The 16,452-nt window shown below is 35.5% G+C and overlaps 1 protein-coding gene across 2 annotated transcripts in view; it reads left to right on the top strand.

The window, feature by feature from the left end:
• Positions 1-16,452, top strand: part of KLHL1 (kelch like family member 1) — a 537,560-nt gene that overhangs the window by 486,470 nt on the left and 34,638 nt on the right. The gene's annotated exons all lie outside the window — the stretch shown is intronic.

Below are 16,452 nucleotides of genomic sequence, written 5' to 3'. Positions count from 1 at the left end.
ATACTCTGTAATAATCTAAATGGGAAAAAAATTTGAAAAAGAAGATACATGTATGTGCATAAGTGAATCACTTTCTTGCATACCTGAAACTAATATTGCTAACTATTGTTGTTATTTAGTCACTAAATTGTGTCTGACTCTTTTGAGACAACATGGACTGTAGCCCACCAAGCTCCTCTGTCCATGGGATTTCCCAGGAAAGAATAATGAAGTGGATTGCCATTTCCTTCTCTATGGGATCTTCCTGACCCAGGGATTGAACTCCAACATAAAATAAAAATTAAGAAGAATAGCCAAAAAAAACTGAAAACAAAATACAACAAAAATCCTCAAATTTCTTTATGTTAATTGCTTGTTTAAAAGTAATAAATATATTTCATGAAAATTATGTGAACTGCATAGTTTACCATTTCTGGTGAAATAGTCTGAGGAGCCTTTTGAAAGACTACCAAAAGTTTTGTACTTAATGTTTTTTTGCCTGATTGTATCAATTTCTCTACTTTTCTCCTTTTCTATTCCTATCACACTAAGTCAGGGATTTTCAAAGTCAACACTGTTGATATTTTGAGTCAGATAATTCTTTGTTGGCTGTGAGGCTCTGCCCTGTGCATGTACAATGTTTAGCAGCAGACTGGCTTCTATCCACTAGATACCAGCTGTACCCACCTGCCCAATGTGATAACCAAAAGAAGTCTCCAAATATTGCCGAATATATCCTCTGGGGTGGCAAAATACACTCTCTCTCACTACCTGAGAAACTCTGCCCTAAACAAAGATAATAACACCTCTGACATGAACTACGGCAGAAGTTTCCAGTCTCCTTCCTTCTTTTCCCCCTAAAGTCCATTTGCTAATGCAGCCAGAGGTGCTTTACAAATACAGGTAACATATCAGTTCTCTTCAAGAACATTTTAAAATTAGAATACAATGCCTATTTCTACCTAAAATCATCCACTGGATCTTTCTTCCTACTCTACATTTTTTTCCTCAATACATCCGCCCAATTGCCTTTTCATCTTTGCTTCAAATACAGCAAATCTAATTCCACTCAATCCCTTTGACTGTACTCTCTCTCTTTTTTTTTTTTTTTTTTTTTTGCCTAAATGTTATTCCTTACAATCTTCACATGCTTGGCCTTTTAACACTGCTCAAATTTCATCTCAAAATCTGTCCACATACACAGTTATTTACTCTTATTTTTATTTAAAATAGACCACCCTGCACACTATCCCAAATTGTTTGCGGTTCATAAAATTACATACACTATTGTTTTCTATTTTTACTGGGTATACATGGTCAATAAATCTTGATATCTGTCTGCAACATTCATTATTGTATCCTTAGGCATAATGCACATTCAATCTATTTGCTGAATAAGTGTTGAAAGAATTATACATCCAATTAAGTAATAACTTTTGAGAACTTAATTACCTTTGACAAATTTGTCCTAAATATACGTATCTATAAAGTTATTATTATATCCCACTGTTAAAATATAAATAAACTGCTTCCCTCAGCTAAATTGTACATATATGCACTCTTTGGCTTTAAAAACTCTAGGAAATTCATATTTTAATGGCTATACAGTAATTTATTTTATGCCAAAAAATTCCCACAAAAACACACAAAACATGATAAATGTAAGTGAACAGTATAAATTTAAGTAACTAGTACTGATCTGAAATAAGCAGACTGCCAAATATGACTCCAGCAAAGGCAGGTTTATTCAGAATTGGCACAGAATTGCAATTTTGGATCTACAATAATGGTGAACATATGCATGTCCCAAAGGGTAAGTGGAAGAGAAAGCTTTTATAGAGAAAAAGTAAGTTGAGAAGGTTAGAGTAAACAAAGTCCTTTTTCCCTGGCGTAGTCGTTTTCATGAAAAAGAAAAGTCTTTCTGTTGTGTATGTGTGTGTGTGTATAGAGTCATGTCTAACTCTTCGCGACCCCATGGACTGTAGCTTGCCAGGCTTCTCTGTTCATGGGATTCTCCAGGCAAGAATAATGGATCTGGTTGCCAATTTCCTACTTCAGGGCATCTTCCTAACTCAGGGATGGAACCCTTATCTCTTGCATCTCCTGCATTGGCAGGTGGGAAGCCTTTCTTACTTTTGGGCTCTGCTATTATCATAGGGTGTAAGAGCTCCTCATTTCGATCTCTCAGTTGTCTTTAATTGAGTTTTCTGCTTATAAATTATTTACACTAGTCTCTGACTTTTAACATCCAAAATATCTGCTGCTGCTGCTGCTAAGTTGCTTCATTTGTGTCTGACTCTGTGCGATCCCATAGACAGCTCCCCCATCCCTGGGATCCTCTAGGCAAGAATATGGAGTGGGTTGCCATTTCCTTCTTCAATGCATGAAAGTGAAAAGTGAAAGTGAAGTCGCTCAGTCATGTCTGACTCCTAGCGACCCCATGCACTGCAGCCTACCAGGCTCCTCTGTTCATGGTATTTGCCATGCGAGAGTACTGGAGTGGGTTGCCATTGCCTTCTCTGATCCAAAATATCTAAATATATCGAAAACACATATCTACAGTGATGTGTGTCTAAAACAATCCCCAAATTTAGATATTGTACGTGAAAAGACCATTGAATACCATTAGATATAAACTTTTGGGCACTTTCCTAACTGTACCCTTAGGAAGAATTTCTACAAAATGAATTGCAAGACAATAGAGACTGAAATATTTTCTAGCTTCAAAGGATTATTTTAATTTAAACTTTGTCTTTGATGCCTGCATGCATGCTGTCGCTTCAGTCATGTCCAACTCTTTGTGATCCTCAAGGAACAGTAACCCACCAGACTCCTGGGTCCATGCGGTTCTCCAGGCAAAAATACTGGAGTGGGCTACCATTCCCTTCTCTAAGGTATCTTCCCTACCCAGGGATTGAACTGATATCTCTTATGTCTCTTGCACTGGCAGACCAGTTCTTCAGTACTAGCACCGCCTGGGGAGCCCTGTCTTTTGTAGGATTCACCAAAATGCTTTTTCAATAGTATGCAAAAATTTCTTGCATCCTGACCGATAACTTAATATCATGATTTTCTTTGAAAAATAATCATTTTAAATACAAAATGCTTTTCTTAGTGTGAGGCTAAGTTTGAGTAAATTGCTCATTCTGTTTCATCAAATGTGTGTATATGTATTGTAAATTATAACAATATTTTCTACTTTCATCAATATTAACATATTATGCCCATTTATGATTTTAATTGCATATATTTTGGGCTTTCAAATTTCATATTTATATATTTATCAATCTGTGATTTCCTTAGTCTTAGGAGTCAGTTTTCATTTAGGTTTATTGTGCACTTAAAATTAGGACTTCCTGGTATAGAATCTGCTTGCAACTGTAAAGATCCATTGGTAAAAATGGTAAAGAAAATGCCTACAATGCAGGAGACTCATGTTTGATCCTTGGAGTGGGAAGATTCTCTGGAGAAGGGAATGGCTGCCTACTCCAATATTCTTGCCTGGAGAATTCCATGGACAGAACAGCCTAATGGGCTAGAGTCCATGAGGTCACAGAGCCACACATGCCTGATCAACTAACATCTTAAAATTATTTTCTTACTGTCATATATACTTCCTGAGAATCCATTTAGGAATTTGCCTAGAAATAAATATTTCCAGAGTAATTAGAGAAAATGTTAGATCTATACATTTGAAATCTTTTCATTTGATAATACAACCTCACTTTTATCTCTAAAAATTAATCTCTATTTTGTGCATGTGTTTATGCTCTGTCACTCACCTTTGTCCTACTCTTTGTGACCCCATGGGCTGTAGCCTGCCAGACTCTTCTGTCCATGGAATTTTCCAGACAAGAATACTGGAGTGGGTTGTCATTTCCTACTTCAGGGAATCTTCCCAACCCAGGGATAGAATTCACCTCTTTTGCATCTCCTGCATTGACAGGAGGATTCTTTACCAGTGTCCCACCTGGGAAGCCCCAATGTAGTTTAGTGGTTTTAATTTGAGTATAGGTTTAATATTATTCTTTCTGAGCTTTATTCACATTTGTTTGTATTTTTGAACATCGCAGATATTATATTTTGGTTTACATATTTGTATGTATTAATTATGCATTTAATAGTGCAGTAGAGAAGAAAGTTTAAGTATTTATGTTTATAGTAAACCACCTTACTAAAATGAACATGTCAGTTATATTATTTCTTAATTTATAAATATTTTCAAAATATATATTTTTTCCATTTATAATGATAAATTTTCTAGGAAGATAAACATGGTAAACTAAATGCAAATGAAATTTTTTTCTTATTTCTTAATATGTATGCTTATCTTCTTTTTAATGAATTCCTTTTATTTTTAGAATAACAACATAAATATCAATATCAGGTGACCTCAACTGTCTTTTAATTGGGAAAACTTTAAAACTTTGGTGTCTGTGTAGCATTAATTGTTATTTGGGATACTTATACCAAGTGATTTTAAGGACCAGATCTTATCATTGTCTATAATTTCATTAATGGAAATTTTGCTTAAAATATCATATTTAGTATAATGTTTTATTAAATTTTCTTAAAATGTATAAAAGATGTTTTCTTATTTTTTCTATTATATGGTAATTTAAATAAATATCATGATTATAAATCATTATTATATGCAAAGAATAAAACCAACTCATCCTTTTTAAATTATTCATTTAATATTTTGCTGCATTCTATAGTCTATTTTTAATCTGTTTGGTCTACATGAACTAATGGTTTTGAAAATCAATTTCCTAACATTTTCCATGATGATATGAAGCTTTTCTTATAGACTGAGAGGCTTTCTATATCTGTTATGTTTTTACAAACATGAGAAGTATAAATATTTGAGCATGAGAAATTATAGAAAAATTATATATATATATATATATAATCACATATATTCCATTTAAAAATTATATTTTACTGAGATTCTAATATTTAAAAGAAAGCAGTTTTACATTACTTCCAATCCTATGACTAATAAAATAATTGTGTGTTGTTATATCTACTTTTGTACTGCTATTATCCTCCTAATTTCTTATATTTAGGTGTTAACATTATTATTCATTTTGTCTTAGGTTTTCTCATTGTTATTATTCTGTTTTTGTTTCTCTTTTTAAACAAATATGTGCATAGAATGAAGCTCTACTTGTTTTCCCTCTTGTTTTCTTATTCATTAATTTGAACTTGGCTTGTTGTTCAGTTTCTGTCTCACTCATTGAGACCCCATGGACTCAGACACCAGGCTTCTCTCTCCTTTACTGGCTCCTGAAGTTTGCTCAAATTCATGTCCACTGAGTCTGTGATGCCATCCAAACATCTCATCCTCAGTCTTCCCCTTCTCCTACTGCCCTCAATCTTTCCTATAAATAGTCTTTTCCAGTGAATCAGCTGTTTGCATCAGGTGGCCAAAGTATTGGAGTTTCAGCTTCAGCGTTAGTCCTTCCAATGAATATTCAGGGTTGATTTCCTTTTAAATTGACTGGTCTGATCTCTTTACTGTCCAAGGGACTCTCAAGAGTCTTCTTGAGCACCACAATTTTTCTCTATGGTCTCAGCTTTCTTTATGGTCCAACTCTCACATCCATACATGACTGATGGAAAAACCATAGCTTTGACTCTACAGACCTCTGTCAGCAAATTAATGTCTCTGCTTTCATAAGCTGTCTATATTTGTCATAAGTTTTCTTCCAGAAAGCAAGCATCTTTTAATTTCATGGGTGCAACCACTATCCACAGTGATTTTCTTGGAGCCCAAGAAAATAAAATCTCTCACTATTTCCACTTTTTCCCCAACTGTTTGTCATGAAGTAGAGGGACTAGATGCCATGATCTTAGTTTTTTGAATGTTGAGTTTTAAGGCAGCTCTTAAACTCTCCTCTAACACCCTCTTCAAGAGGCTCTTTAGTTCTTCTTTGCTTTCTGTCATTAGAATGGTATCATCTGCATATTGAGGCTATTGATGTTTATCTCAGCAATCTTGATTCCAGGTAGTGATTCATCCATCCCAGCATTTCACATGATGTGCTCTGCATATAAGGTAAATAAGCAGGGTGACAATATACAGCTTTGATGTACTCCTTTTTCAATTTTGGACCAATCTGTTGTTCCATGTCCAATTCTAACTGTTGTTTCTTGTTCTGCATACAAGTTTCTCAGGAGGCAGGTAAGTTGGCTTGGTATTCCCATCTCTTTAAGAATTTTCTAGTTTGTTGTGATCTACACAAAGAATTTTGTGAAGCAGAAATAGATGTTTTTTTGTTTTTTTTTTTCTGTAATTTCCTTGCTTTTTCTATGATCCAATGGATGTTGGCAACTTGATTTCTAGTTCTTATGCCTTTTTTAAACCCAGCTTGTTCATCTGGCATCTCTAAGTTCACATACTGCTGTAGCCTAGCTTACAGGATTTTGAGCATTAACTTGATAACATGTGCTTAATTTTATTTATTTTGTCTTGAAATTCAGAATTTCACAAAATAGTATTAATAATTGTCTTGTAGTTTGTTTTCCCTTAGCATAACAAAATTGTCATTTTAATAGTTTCCACTTGTTGCTTATTAATGATAGTGCTGCTGTGAGCATCTTCAAATATATATATATCCTTTGTGAGCATGCATATACAATTTAGATTTGGACATGGAACAACAATTGCTAGTTTATCCAGTACACATGTGTTTAACTGTAATAAATTTTGAAAGTGCTTTTCCTAATTTATGTATGTATTAACAGTGTGTAAGTATTCTAGATACTCCATATCCTACTGATTTGGTAATGCTTGTTTTTATCTTTTATGGTTTGTTCTATTCTAGTCAATAATATTCAACTAATGACTAAGATTGAACACTTTTTAATGTACTTATCTGTTTATTTTTTCTGACTAAACTATATGCTTAAGTATTTTTCCTGTTTCCATGGGAGGAGTTTCTTTATTTTTTCTTTCATTTTGCTTCATAGAGTTCTTCATGTGTTCTAGAAATTATTTCTGGGTAAATGCATCTTACATTATTATTAGTAGCATATTACTACTACTACTATTTTCCAGGGGGGATATGTTGATTATATAATTTATTAGACATTATATGTATATTAAACTTTCTTATGTCTTCAATCATTTGTTGTAAATTGGTTTGACTAGTTTAATGTCAAAGCCATGTACCATTAAGATTAAACAATGATTACTAATCTGCTGCCATTTTTTTATTAGCCAGATGTGTGATAAGTCCAAAGTTTTTCACTTTTAATATGTTTTTAAATTTCAGACTTGCATTCTTACAGAGATTTTTTCCTATTAGTTAAGGTATAGTCAAGTGACAGAAACCACAGCAGTCACCTATCAGTTATTCTAAATAAAGATAATCTAATATAAATATTTGTTAAGTAGATATAAAAATTAACTTAAGAACACTATGCACTTTCCTGCTGGCTCAGAGGGTAAAGCGTCTGCCTGTAATGCAGGAGACCCAGGTTTGATCCTTGGGTCAGGAAGATATCCTGGAGAAGGAAATGGCAACCCACTCTGGTACCCTTACCTGGAAAATCCCACAGAAGGAGAAGCCTGGAAGGCTACAGCTCATGGGCTCACAAAAAGTCGAACATGACTGAGCGACTTCACTTTGTTTCAGAGAACACTATACCATAATGTATCTACTAAAGGAAACAGCTATTGTCCCTAGCATTGGAAAATTAAGAGGGGATTGTAATTATTAAGATTTAGAAAATCAGAGGAGAAACCTTGTGCAGCTGAAATCCAGACATTTGTGATTAGATCCCTGCTCAGCTAGAACTAGCATCTCTGATGTGAAAGAGGGGTTCCTTGCCCTGTGATCTGGAGCTCTGAGGAGGTGGTGGTGCCAGTCTGCTCCTGCTGATAGTTCTGAGTCTCAATAAGGCTGATATTAAATTTTTTAAAATGGCAACCAAATGCAACTGGATGCAAAAAGAAAGATGGGGAGACACTCATAGGAATGGGAAACAAGCAAAAAGGAGCGAGACCCTTCCTCCTCTAGCACCTTTCAATCTCTCTCTAGCACCTGTTCATTGTCACATCTTAAAAAGGGAAGGAACCAGGTGGCAAGACAGAAAAGTGATTCACTGAGTTTCAGCCCCTACATCAAAAAGTAGAGTACGGAATAGAGAGTGTGGGGCTGAGAGATAGTAACTTACCTGCTGTCATATTCTTCTCCTATTTTAAAATGTTTACCAGAGTATAACCTGATAGCTTGCCTTTCATTCTTTTAAATTAATATTTGGAAATTCATTTGAACAATCTCAATCATGTCTTTATTTGACTGAGGAAGGTTTTATCTACTGAGGATTATTTTTTGTTTGATTCTTTTTCCATTATTCTAGTTCTTTGGTTTGGGGATATGTATTTTAGTATGTATTTACATTAATGGTTATGTGTAGTCTTGAGCACTGATTTCTTTTCCATAAGCACCTTTCCTCCCCGGTGATTTTATTTCTTTTCCAATTAACTTGGGAAATTGATTTCATATTTCATATTTAATTTTTGCCATTTTGTTTGTGAATTTTACTGTTGCCAATGCAGACACATTTTTTTTTCATTTTTTATTTATGTGATACTTTTTGATATCTCTATTTCTGTACTCATATTCATCTTACTTTAATTGGGGTTGCTCTCTTAGTGTTTTTCTTAAAAAACATCTTATATTTCCAAATCTATACATTATAAAAAATTTTTTGAGAGCACATTTAGTGACTTTCTTATCACTTACATTGATGATAATAGATTCATTTCTTGTATCCTTCAAAAAATAGGTATCTCACAGCAACTTTGCTTGAGATGAGAAATATCTGCACTTCACTATATTATTCATTTGTTAATTTTATCTTTGAGCAGAAGACACACATATGCACACACAAAACACACAGATGCCATTTTAAAGTTTAACATTATTTATCTTGTTCTAGTGGTCAGGATCTAGTGTTAGTCACTCAGTGTGTCTGACTCTTTGCAACCCCATAGACTGTGTAGCCCACAAGGCACCTCTCTCTGTCCATGGGATTCTCTAAGCAATAAAACTGAAGTGGGCTTTAAACTTTAAAATGACATCTGTGTGCTTTGTGTGTGTGTATGTGTGTCTTCTCATCTATCTACCTATCTCTACCTATCTACGTATGTGTGTATTTTATTATATATCCAAACTTAATCAGGAATATATGGGATAAAAATTTTAATGAATAAAATATTTAATGAATAACCTTTTCATAAATTTTTACATTTCATTATAATTGTTTATCCAATTTCCTCCCCTTTAAATCGACTACACAGGAATTCATTATTTGTGTTTTTGTGTGGTCCTTGATATCTTGGAAGAAGAACAGTGAGTGCTCCTGAAGAGAAATATTGTTTCCCTGCCCAGAGATTGGACCTAGGTACTTTGGATGAAAACCGGGAATATTAACCACTAGACCACCAGGGGCTAGAGGCTAGAAGCAAAGTGGCCCTGGATCTTTCCCTCCTTTGAAAGCAAGAATGTTTCAAAGAGGCAAGAACTGTAAAAAAAAAAAAAAAAAAAAAAAGTACAAAGTTTATTGTTAGAGACACAGCACAGTGTATAGGAGAGTGTACAGAAAAACAATTTGTTTAAGTCAGAAGCTAGGTAGAAATACACAATTAGAGAGAAAGCGTATGAACTTGGTCGCTAATGAAGAGGAGCACAATGAGTCAGAAAATAGGCAAAGACACACACCTGGAGAGGAGTACTGGCATCCTGAGCAAGGACGAGTGCAGCAAAGAGGTGATGAATCTTAAAGGTAAATCACTTATATAGGCCAGTCCTTCCAGGTCTTTATTTACCTTTGGTCAATTATTTTGTTTCTCTCTTCACATCTGACAGGTTCATGGATCTTCCTCAAGATGCATTTGTAACTTTTTTCTAAGATAGATTCCACCACAGAGACCTATGGGTGCATGTCCACATTTTTTATTGGGTGGGGCCCCACTCCCTTTTTGAGTCCAAAGAAGCTTTCCTGTGCCATATGCAGACAGGGAAGTCTTCCTTGACCTCAGGAGTGGGCATCTTATCTCTACTTTAGCAGAGCTCAGCTTTTGCCACTAGCTTTCTCCTTGGAGTGTCTGGGTGAGAACAAAGCTTGAATTTTATCCCACTTAAAACACACCAGATGTCCAGCTCAGGGGATCATCTATCCCATATCTCACTTGCATTTTTTTTTTAATCAGCTACAATATGTAATATCCAAAAGGTCCTATTTTACTCTAATAATATTCTTTATATCAAATATCATAGTGTGAGTATTTAAAATTTTTATACTAAAATTTATTTACGTTTCAATTGTTTATTTTCCCAAATTTTAATCCCATTTTAAGAAAATATTTGAAATGATTTTGATTTTACTTCAAATAATCTTTCTCTTTTAACTCAGATTAACATATATGTCATTTGGGTTATTTTGTTTAATTCTCCTGAATATGATTTAATTGTCTCAAAATTCTGTTGTTTAATGACTGTCTCTTAATGTCTGGTTGCTTTTCCTGTTTTACTCAGAGGGAAAAAAATGATCACTATAAAGTGACCTTTACTTCAGACCCATATCAGAAAACTGTTTCAATATCACCCTCTGACTGTAGTCTATTTTTCTCTCACTTCTAATGACATAGCTTTTTTTCCCCTCTTGTTTTAGTCTCACATCTCACAAATGTGCCATTCTAACCTGACTGCTGCTTCTTTGAACATTATTTTGAATAATTTTCCCAAATAAGGATAATAAAAGCCAGTGTGTAGCCCTCTTGAGTTTAGAGTCTTCATAATACCCTTTGTTGTGGAAAAACATGACATTGGTTCACCACTTAAAATTAATTAGTATATTTTGATTAACTCAAGAGCAAAATTACATCAATTTTATAAAACATTTTGGTCAGTCTTCCAATGAGACGGATTGAGCTAAATGGTAGATATACATCTCAGGCCAGCACCATCCCAGACTTACTTGATGTATAAAAGAAATACAACAAAACAGTGAATAGACACTCTGGTGTGGGTATTGACCATATTAAACCTCAAGCTCTCCAAATAATGTCTACACTACTAATTCTTTTTGTTTCTTATTTACTCTTTGCCTTAATTTTGTTCTTTCAAGTTTTGTTTTGTAGCTGAAAGGACTTTCTGTTTTTTTTTTCTCTTTACTTCTTGAGTTAGCTCATAAAACAGATACTCATACTCCCTAATTGCATCCATAAATAGGCTTAAATTTTAACAAATGTGTGCTACAGTCCCTAAAGAATTTGGAAAACAGACGAAAACACCTGGATTTTTTTACGATAAACCACAGCAAAACTGATTCACTCAGTCATTCAAAACCTCATGTTAATAAGGAAGCTACTGTTTCTGGGCAATCTTAAGGTTTTTGACCTTGAAATAGTATGATAACATGAATCATGTCTGTTGTTTTTCCAGTACAGTCCAATATCTATCACCATATTTGCACTTGTCACTTACATGGTGCTAAGACAATTTCTGTTTTTGCATCCAAATTTTGATATTATTTTTCTTAAAAATGAAACCACAAATTATAAGTGATTTTATACTATATACATGTTACAAAACAAGTTCATGTGCTGAAGGCACAATGAAGCCAAATCAAAATGTTGGATATGGAGGAGAGAAAGTTTTAATACAGGGCTGTACAAGGAGATAGGTGGCTCATTCCGAGCCCAAAACCTTGAATTCCCTGATGGATTTCGGCAAGACATTTTTAAAAGCAAAGTGAAGGAGGGTATGGTTTGTTGTTTCAAAATTCTTAGTGTTGACATGTTTTTTTCCTGCAGCTGTCCATGGATGTCAGGCCACAATGTTCCTGTAAACTTCCAAGTCAAATGTTATTATCCGTTCTGCAACTTTTTATCTCTACATGAATGGAAATGTCAAGACAGTTTATTTATCTTCCTCTATTCTTGCCTCATCACAGCAAAGATTTGGAACAAAAGACTGAAGTTTAAAGCAAGAGACAAGTTACAGCTCAGTTACAGCTCAAGTAGGCAGATCTTCCAAAACATGGAGTGGGGCAAATGACTCCTGAATGAGTCCTGATGACTACTTGGCTTTCCTTTTTACTTCCTGTCTCCTTCTCTTGGTTGTGCTCTGTTCAAAATAGGGCTTCTACTCACCACCAATCAGGAAAAGATATGAAAATTGGCATATACTTAAGGCTGATTGACAGTTGCAAGTTACATAAAAGCAGGCTCTGTTGCACATGTCTTCCATAATACAGTCTCCTATAATCAGATGTATGTTCAGTACAGTTCAGTTCAGCTCAGTCCACTTTAGTCGCTCAGTCATGTCTGACTGCTCGTGACCCGATGGACCACAGAACACCAGGTCTCCCAGTCCATCACCAACTCCCAGAGTTTATTCAAACTCATCTCCATTGAGTTGGTGATGCCATCCAACAACCTCATCCTCTGTCCTTCCCTTCTCCTCCTGCTTTCAATTTTTCTCAGCATCAGGGTCTTCAAATGCATTAGCTCTTTGTATCAGGTGGCCAAAGTATTGGAGTTTCAACTTCAGCAATTTCCAATGAACACTCAGGACTGATCTCTTTTAGGAGGGACTGGTTGGACCTGCTTGCAGTCCAAGTGACTGTCAAGAGTCTTCTTCAGCACTCTAGTTCAAAACCATCAATTCTTCAGTGCTCAGCTTTCTTTATAGTCCAACTCTCACATCCATACATGACCATTGGAAAAACCACATCCTCAATGAGACAAATATTTGTTGGCAAATTAATGTCTCTGCTTTTTAATATGCTGTCTAGGTTGATCATAACTTTCCTTCCAAGGAGTAAGCATCTTTTAATTTCATGGCTGTAATTACCACCTGCAATGATTTTGGAGCCCCCCCCCAAAAAAAAAAAAAATCTGCCAATGTTTCCAATGTTTCCTCATCTCTTTACTATGAAATGATGAGTCCAGATGCCTTAGTTTTCTGAATTTTGAATTTTAAGCCAACTTTTTCACTCTTCTCTTTCACTTTCATCAAGAGGCTTTTTAGTTCCTCTTCACTTTCTGCCATAAAGGTGGTTTCATCTGCATATCTAAGGTTATTGATATTTCTCCCAGCAATATTGATTCCAGCTTGTGCTTCTTCCAGCCCAGTGTTTCTCATGATGTACTCTGCATAGAAGTTAAATAAGCAGGGTGACAATATACAGCCTTGATGTACTCCTTTTCCTATTTTCAACAAGTCTGTCATTTCATATCCAGTTCTAACTGTTGCTTCTGACCTGCATACAGATTTCTCAAGAGACAGGTCAGGTTGTCTGGTATTCTCATCTCTTTAAGAATTTTCCACAGATTATTGTGAGCCACATATTCAAAGGTTTTGGCATAGTCAATAAAGCAGAAATAGATGTTTTTCTGAAACTGCTTTGCTTTTTCAATGTTCCAGTGGATGTTGGCAATTTGATCTCTGGTTCCTCTGCCTTCTCTAAAACCAGCTTGAACATCTGGAAGTTCACGGTTCATGTACTGTTGAAGCCTGGCTTGGAGAATTTTGAGCATTACTTTACTAGCATGTGAGATGAGTGCAATTGTGCAGTAGTTTGAGCATTCTTTGGCATTGCCTTTCTTTGGGATTGAAGTGAAAACTGACATTTTCCAGTCCTGTGTCCACTGCTGGTTTTCCAAATTTGTTGGCATATTGAGTGCAGCACTTTCACAGCATCATTTTTTAGGAATTGAAATAGCTCAACTGGAATTCCATCACCTCCACTAGCTTTCCTCATAATGATGCTTCCTAAGGCCCCCTTGACTTCATACTCCAGGAGGTCTGGTTCTAGGTGAGTGAACACACCATTGTGATTATCTGGGTCATGAAGATCTTTTTTGTACAGTTCTTCTGTGTATTCTTGCCACCTCTTCTTAGTGTCTTCTGCTTCTGTTAAATCCCTACCATATCGATTCTTTATTAAGCCCATCTTTACATGAAATGTTCCCTTGATATTATCTCTAATGTTCTTGAAGAGATATCTAGTCTTTCCCATCCTTTTGTTTTCCTCTATTTCTTTGCACTGAACACTGAGGAAGGCTTTCTTATCTCTTCTTGCTATTCTTTGGAACTCTGCATTCAAATGGATATATCTTTCCTTTCCTCCTTAGCCTTTCACTTATCTTCTTTCACAGCTATTTGTAAGACCTCCTCAGAGAGCCATTTTGTCTTCTTTGCATTTTTTTTCTTGGGGATGTTCTTGATCCCTGTCTCCTGTACAGTGTCCCAACCCTATGTCCATAGTACATCAGGCACTCTTTCTATGAAATCTAGCCCCTTAAATCTATTTCTCATTTCCATTGTATAATCATAAGGGATTTGATTTAGGTCATACCTGAATGATCTAGTGGTTTTCCCTACTTTCTTCAACTTGTCTGAATTTGGCAATAAGGAGTTCATGATCTGAGCAATAGTCAGCTTCCAGTCCTTTTTTTGTCCTTGGTTCCCTGTTTGAGCATCAGTTCAGTTCAGTTCAGTCACTCAGTCGTGTCCGACTCTTTGTGACCCCATGAATCACAGCACGCCAGGCCTCCCTCTCCATCACCAACTCCCAGAGTTCACTCAGATTCACGTCCATGGAGTCAGTGATGCCATCCAGCCATCTCATCCTCTCTCGTCCCCTCCTCCTCCTGCCCCCAATCCCTCCCAGCATCAAAGTCCTTTCCAATGAGTCAACTCTTCGCATGAGCTGGCCAAAGTATTGGAGTTTCAGCTTTAGCATCATTCCTTCCAAAGAAATCCCAGGGCTGATCTCCTTCAGAATGGACTGGTTGGATCTCCTTGCAGTCCAAGGGACTCTCAAGAGTCTTCTCCAACACCACAGTTCAAAAGCATTAATTCTTCGGTGCTCAGCCTTCTTCACAGTGCAACTTTCACATCCATACATGACCACAGGAAAAACCATAGCCTTAACTAGACGGACCTTTGTTGGCAAAGTAATGTCTCTGCTTCTCAATACACTATCTAGGTTGGTCATAACTTTTCTTCCAAGGAGTAGGTGTCTTTTAGTTTCATTGCTGCAATCACCATCTGCAGTGATTTTGGAGCCCCAAAAATAAAGTCTGACAGCCACTGCCAAACTCCTCAATCTGAAATACAGTGGTTTCATGAAATAAACCTCTCCTTCCTTCTCCAGTCTTCACTCTTAAACATCTGCCTTAGAAACACTCTACATCAAGGCATAATGAACTGCTTGATTGTTCACACTTTTTTGCATTTGCAAATACTCATTTATCTGCCTCAACCTCCCTTCCATGTTTTCCTTAGTAATTTGTGACTGTCCACTGTCCACTTAGTTTCTCTCCTCAGATTTTCATCTGGTCATTGGATACATTTAGAAATTTTCTCGACTGATAGCCTGTCACAACTCTACATCTCTCTATGCATTAAGTTCCATGTGGCAAGATTGGTACTAATAGGATTCAGTTTATTTTACTTGAGAAAAATAGTGTAAGAAATCATTGAAATATATTAAAATATACCCTTAACTAAATAAAACATAAATGAGATCATTTATAATAGCTCCATCATTCAAAACCTAATTTAATCTGCACCTTTTCCATGAACACTTTTAAAATCCACTGATTTAAGAATATTTTTCTAGGGACTTCCCTGGCGGCCCAGTGGTTAAGACTCTGCACTTCCAGTGCAGGGGCACAGGTTCAATCCCTGGTCAGGGAACTAAGATCCCACATTCACAGTGTGGCTAAAAAAGGTTATATATGTATGTGTGTGTGTGTGTGTGTGTGTGTGTGTAAAAGCAATGAGGATTTACTATATAGCATAGGGAACTAGATTAAATGTCTATATATATATATATATATATATATATATATATATATATATATATATATATATACATAAAACCTTTCTATCTTTTGCGTTCCTAAGACACATGCTTGATACTTTTCTCTGCAATTTGTCAATATCTTATTTCAGTGGAACTTAAACGGGTGCCTTTTCTTTGACAAACATCATTTGTAAATCATTCTTTCTCAATTAGAAATGAGTGCTTTGCTTTATTCATTAAAAATTACAAATACATACTTGCTATGATGATATATCAAAGAAAATAAATCGAACCCACCCTCAGAGAACTTACATTTTTAATATGGGGAATAACAAATAGAAGAGGAAAGAAATTTAGAATTGTGATAGGCATAGAGTGAGATTTGGTAAGAAAATGTTGAGGGATTAAAATTGAAGTGACTGTTTCTGCCCCTTTTGAGTTAGTAAACTCTATCAGGCTGTGGGATGTAGCTCATAAACCTAAATTAATTTCTGTGTTTATAATCTTCAGAGATTTTTTTTTTGAAAGTATAGCCACTTTCTAATAAAATAAGGTAAGTGTTTTGGCTTACCTTAGTCATCTGCTATAATAAAAATAAGTCCGTTATGTTTGGGGCAATGAATTATGCTCAGGAACTGA

The sequence above is a fragment of the Capricornis sumatraensis genome, chromosome 12 (assembly GCF_032405125.1).
Source record: "Capricornis sumatraensis isolate serow.1 chromosome 12, serow.2, whole genome shotgun sequence".
NCBI classification, from domain to species: Eukaryota; Metazoa; Chordata; class Mammalia; order Artiodactyla; family Bovidae; genus Capricornis; species Capricornis sumatraensis.
The sequence above is the reverse complement of the archived record's forward strand: the minus strand, read 5'-3'. Positions and strand labels throughout refer to the sequence as shown.